The 6,543-nt window shown below is 24.3% G+C and overlaps 1 long non-coding RNA gene across 1 annotated transcript; it reads right to left on the reverse strand.

The window, feature by feature from the left end:
* Positions 1–5,069: 5,069 nt before the first annotated feature.
* Positions 5,070–5,652, reverse strand: LOC111614437. The gene is made up of 2 exons (XR_002754931.1): positions 5,359–5,652; positions 5,070–5,139 (listed from the first exon to the last, which is right to left on the reverse strand). It is a non-coding gene; the product is annotated as an uncharacterized LOC111614437 (long non-coding RNA).
* Positions 5,653–6,543: the final 891 nt, after the last annotated feature.

The following is a 6,543-nucleotide window of genomic DNA, read 5'->3' on the forward strand; positions in this document are numbered from 1 at the left end:
TAGTGCCGATTTTTCTCAATCAATAAGAGCATGCTCTTATATGTGTGAAAGCAAGATGGGGCCATCAGGAAATTTCAAGAGGAATGGATAGGATTGCTCCCTTTATATTCATGGATGCTGACACTATTCCATATGCTTCCCATGCTTCAAACAACATGGAAAGTATATAGATTCTACCAATGTGTAGAAACAAGGTAAGTAATAATAATCATTCAGTGATATAAATGGATTTTCTTTCTACATTAAATTTTATTTTTGAAGGAAGATGAATCAATTGCTACTTGAAAAATTTCATTTTATTAAATGAAAAATTTTATAATACATGGAAATAAAAGGAATCATAAAAATTCATAAACAGCAAATTATACAAGAAATTATTTTAAGCAAAAGCATATTAAACAGGCACTACTTCTAAACTGTTATGATTTATAAATTAAAAATTCATATAAAAGTAAGTCTTCAATCTAATACTATTGAAATTTATAATCATAATATTCATTAATTTCTCAATATTTTGTGTTCTCCAATCCTTACATCATATATTGATGTACCTTAAAGTTGTAAATTTTAATAAAGTGAGAATGTAACACAGAAAAAAGTTGATTTTGACAATATTTAAAGAAAATAATTTGGAATGTAAAATTTAATTATTATTAATGATGTAAATAAATTAAAACTTTCCATGGTTAATTTATCAATTTGAATGGAAATAACTACCAAAGTTAAATCACAACTTGAAAAAGAAACCTTTAACCGAGCAATTTATTTTAAAAACTAACATTTTAATGGTCCTAAATAATCTTTAGGTTAGGAAACAGTTTTAATAAGTAAGATATTACATTCAAGAGTTTATAATATTTTAAAATATTTATCTTACTTTCTGAATTTGAAGATGATTAAAGCTTGCCACACATTACATTGGACTGAAACAGTTGGGATTAAAACTTTTTTACAAACAAAAATGAATTTTGTTTGCACATTAGGGGCAGAAGTGTTATTATTTATGATTTCCATTTAGAGTTTCACAGATTTCATCCAACATATTTCATTTCCAGACAATGCCTCATTTTTTTTAATGAAATGTAAATAATTGGGTATTCCTGGCTTAAATTAACTTAACATTAGTCATTTTCAATATGACAAAACATGATCAATTGCAAACAGAAAGCATGTATGCGATGAATAATGCAATAGAGAGACATTACAGAATGTGCACCATTTCAGAATCAGTCAAAATGTTCCACCTCTGGAAACTGATTCCAATCTGTCAGTCCAATGTGACATTTCCAATCTGATCTGAATTAGAATGCAGGATTCCATTCAAATGATTGTTATTTAAAAATTCTGACTGATTCAACATAGTGTATGACAAGCTTAAGACAGTCAAAACTGTTAATTTTATTAAACAAGTTTTCAGATTCAAAATTTTTCAAACACAAGGTATTTAATTTATTGTTAAAAAACCTTCAAATTTAAAATTAAAATGAAAATTTAAGAAATAAATATATTGAAAACTATTACAAAAATAGTTTTTTATGAAACTATAAACAATTATATATAATATATAATTTATTAATTATATATAATTAATAGCTAACAATCAAAACAACATATAATCAATATGTTAATAACTATCATAATGCCATTTAAATGTGCAGAAAAATCAAAATTCTTCGTGTTGTTATAATTAAATAAAAAAAAAAATACAGAAAGTATGAAGTTAGCTTAACTGACAGACATCATCAAATTATTAAGAAATGGCATCAATTCTTCTTTTGTTCTTTCATTAAATTATAAATGTGACAAATATTAGTAATAATAATATTATATTATTATGAAATCAATACATAAATATTAAAAGTACAGTACATTTGTATTTATAGACTGCAGTTTTAGAACATGCAGTACTAAATAAACTGCAATTGTAAATAACTGAATTGAATTATTAACATAAATTTTTATGATATTTTTCAGTGCAATTCTTATTTCATTTTGCTATTAAAAGCTATATTCTGAATGCAGTTATATATCCTTAGAAACAAATCTTTTATCACAAAATTCCTTGATGAAATAATCTTATTTATGATGATAAACTATTAATTTGATCATTAATATGAATTATTTTTCATACAAATCATCAGAATCACTGTACTTTATTACCTAATACATCTATATGCAGAATTCTGATCATTGGTATAATTACTTCTTAAATTATGAAATGTTACATGATGAATTAAATACATTTGATAATTAATAATACATTATCAATTAAATTAAAAAGTAAATATTGTATGATTATTATGTTTATGCACATCAAACTTATATACAATAAAATCTTATGGAATTTTGATAAAAATTTAAAAAATGAGCTTATAATTAAATTTTAGATTCAGATAATTATTTTCATATATCACTTATTTGTATCTAAAAATTCATTTATTTCACATCATAAAATACATTGAATATGTCTGTCTATCTGAAATTCTGTAAGAAGTAAGATCAGATTTTATTGCTTTCTAAAAATAATCAAGATATCTTTTATAGGGTCATTTGTCACAAGAGAACATGCATATTTAATGTTTGAAATTTTTAAAATAAAGATTTAATATATCTTGAAAACCCATGACAAATATATTAACATGTTTACATCCTTATGTAAGGATTAAGTAATTTATAAATAATAATAAAGAACAATAATTATTAAAAAAATTTCTTACAATTATTTAAATATCACCAATATAATCAATCAAGTGATTTAATTTGGAATACAGAAGTGAACTAGATATTGAAAATGTTCATATTATCTTTTTTAACTAAGTACAAATAATACACAAAAATTAAACACAAATGTATTTATTCAGCAGTGTATAACAAATAAGAAAGCAGCAGCATAAATGTTTGCTTGTAATTTCTTTAAAATAAAAATAATAAACCAATTAAAACTTTTACTGAAGATGAAAAGTGAATGTAGATTAAATGTAATTATGTAATGAATTGCATGTAATTAAAAGAATTTATGGTAAAAAGACATACAAATTTTATTTAATGATAAATTATAGCTTTAAAACAATACATCAAGTTTATATTTGTATTAAGTTATGCCATTTTTTAAAAAAAATTGAATTTATTTTTAAAATTTGAATAGCATTCCTTTGAATCAAGATATTTTATTCTGATAGATTTAAAAATTAAAATGAAATTTTAAAAAATTCTTATACAAAATCACCAATTATTATTACCTGAGAGTGAAAGTCAGACAAAATTCTTTAATTTTTCTGCTTCTCAATGAAAATAAAAAATAGTCTATAAAAATTTTAATTTACTACAAACTAGATTTGGTTCAAAATTCAATATTTTCTTGTCCTTGTCAAAGTTCTTGTTTTATGAATCAAAACCTTTCTTGATTTGTAACAAATTATGGACACTTATAAAATCCTTAAATTTTCTTTTTAGAACAAATGTCTAATGATCACAAACATAAATGCACTGAGATAAGATAGCTTGCAAATGTATAGAAGTTTTTGCGATTATTTTAGTGTAGACAAGTTTTATTAAAAAAAATAAATAAATAAATAAAGACAATGAATTTGTAAGCAACAATTTTAATGAATAATCTATAATTCATTAAAATTGATACTTACAAATCCATTGTCTTTATGTTTTCTTATATTTGTATATGAACTTATGGGTGATTTTTTATTTAAAGTTAGTAGCCATACTGATAAATAAATTCAACTTTCTCCCTTTTATGGCTATTACTAATATAAAAGGTGTGTGTGTGTACTCATATTGTAGTGACATCAGTGATCATATTTAAAAATGCAACTTAAGGGAAATTCCCTTAAGTTGCATTTTTAAATATTTTGGCAAATGCCATATTTTAAACTTCATTAAATTTTGAATTTAAACTTTAAAAAAAGATAGCTGCATTGTGTCACTTCTGTAGCAATTTTTTTAAAAATCTTTCCATAATGACCATGTGATGTTCTATTAGCAAACCAGAAGTAATGATCTAAAGAACCTGTTATTTAGAAAGTGTCATCACTCATCTAATTGACATACATACAATTTATCTTTGTTTTATCAACATGGAATTAAAAAGACTTATTTTGTCAAAATAGCAAAAACTAGGGGAAAGCAATGGAGTAAAATTGGTCAGGTAAATTCTAGATCTAAAAGAATAAGAACTGAGACCCTGAAGAGTCTGACTTGAGTAACAAGTAAGAATGGCTTTGTCAAGAGCTGCAGAAACAGCATTATAACATCAAGCTCAACTTGAAGCTCTTCTCAATTTTTCAATCTCTACTTTCTTATAAAAATATTCCATCATGCTTGACGGGAGAATTTCTAGTAGTGTAATAGTTTGTGAAATTCAAAAATTACAAGATAAGCATTAATAATTAGACAATTGTTCTAAGCAAAAAATTTAATGGCCTAAGAGAAACAATGCAGTTTCAGCTTAGTAAACTTATAGATTGATAAAAGGTGAATATGAAAGAACTAAAATTTTCATATTATGAATCAATAACTTTCTCATATGGTATTATGAAGGTTAAATTAAAGTAACTTTTATTTCATAGTTATAATGAATAATAATAAATCATCATAATAAATTTTTTCATTCATTATGATTGTGAAATGATAGTAGATAGTATTCTTTCTGATTCTGAAATTTTCAGTGACTTTCTTTACAATCAATAAGAAAGAACAAATTCAAAATTTATATAATTTTAAATTTTAACTATCAGAAAATATTTTATTATTATTAATTTAATACTTTCAATTGATATAATTAAAAATAATTTATAACAAAAATATAAAAATATTCTTAATTTTTAATCTTAGAAGGAGACGGCCAGACATTCGGGTTTCTGATTTGAATATCTGGCTGTCTTCTTGTGTTAGTTCTATTTTATATATATGTATGTATGTATGTATATTGCAGTAGTTATCTAACATTTTGAGATGTTACAAATTGGTAATAAATTTATTATAACAGTAGTTTTTAAAGAAACAAGCGTCAAAGTTTTGAAGAATGATTCATTTTCTTGATTAAAATCCATATTTTGCTTGAGTCTGACGACGAGTCATTCTATTTTTGGACCACTGATTTTTCAGTTCAAGCTCTCTCTCTTTTGCCTTTAAAAAGAAAGAATACAATATTAAAACATGCTTCTTAACAAAAGATTTTTTATTTTCATTCACTTTTATATGAACATTTTAAACATTAAAATTAGAAATAATTGATTTAACCAGTAACAAAAGAATATATTTTTTGAGGTAGTTTTTTTTCTATATTAATTTCTGAAAAATAGTGAATTTTAATCTTTTAATTATAAAGAAAATTATGCAAAATACCTGAAAAGCAAGATAAGTAATTTGGTGTTTTCTTCTTTGTTGTGCTGTTGGCATTTTGCCCTTTTTTTTGGAAGAATAATAAAGGCTTTCATCTGTAAGATTTTTTATTAAAAGATTTTCATTTGGAAGCTGTTGATCTGCAGATATATCTATTATTTGAATCTCTTCTTTTCCTCGCTGTTTTTTACCCTGAAGTCTTAAAAACTGTAAAAATCATTTACTTAATTAATAAACAATGACTAATCTTTTTTTTTATCTTGAATGCCAAATTGAAAGAGATATAACAACTTAGTTTTCAATATCTTAAAAATGAAATAGGAACACATTTATAGCATAGAAAGAAAAGTATACCAGACTGAGTTATAATTATGCTATTTTTCATTATTTAAGTAATTTAGTGTAAAGATAGATATGTTGCCAATTTCCAGATAAAATTATCATATTTATATTCTTTATAATAAAATATTGTCTTTACAAACAAACTCTACACAGAGTATAAGTGGCCATATTATATCTGAACATGCAAATGAGGTTTGTGAAAATTAAATTAGTATATCTCTAACTGCATTACTATTTAAAAAACTCCACTATACCTTTAAATGGCATATTTTAAACTTCATCCAGGCTTCTGCATACTTTTTTTAAAGTATGCAGAAGCCTGGCACATTTACAAGTGCAAAGAAAAAGGGCAAAATATAAATTTCCGTGAATCAAACAAAATAGCATCGGCATGGAAGGCGGCGACATTAAAATAATAATAATGAGCATGCGCGATTGAGAAGATTATAGAACGTACATTTTGGAATTTCTGTTTTGCAAATTTGAAATCTTATAGTTCGATCCTGAAGAAGGTCTGTGAATCTGACCGAAAACGTAAGATAAGTGTGCAAAATAGACTTCATTTTAAAGGTATAGTGGAGTTTTTTAATTAAATTAGTCTTGAGAAATTTGCTGTAGAAAAATATTATGGCAATAACCACAGAAACACTACAATAAAATGGAGTAGCATCTCAACCAAGCCTATAGACATTAATTGGGGAAAATGTCTAATCTAAATACTTGGTAAAAAAATTACACATACACAAATATTATGAGAGTGAGAAGCATGTGAGGGATGATTCAGTCTCAGTTATGGAACTATAGTTTCAATTTTTACAAAAAAAACCAAAATGGAGTTACCTATAT

The sequence above is a fragment of the Centruroides sculpturatus genome, unplaced genomic scaffold (assembly GCF_000671375.1).
Source record: "Centruroides sculpturatus isolate CEXI.00-Female unplaced genomic scaffold, Cexi_2.0 scaffold1980, whole genome shotgun sequence".
In the NCBI taxonomy this organism is placed as follows: domain Eukaryota; kingdom Metazoa; phylum Arthropoda; class Arachnida; order Scorpiones; family Buthidae; genus Centruroides; species Centruroides sculpturatus.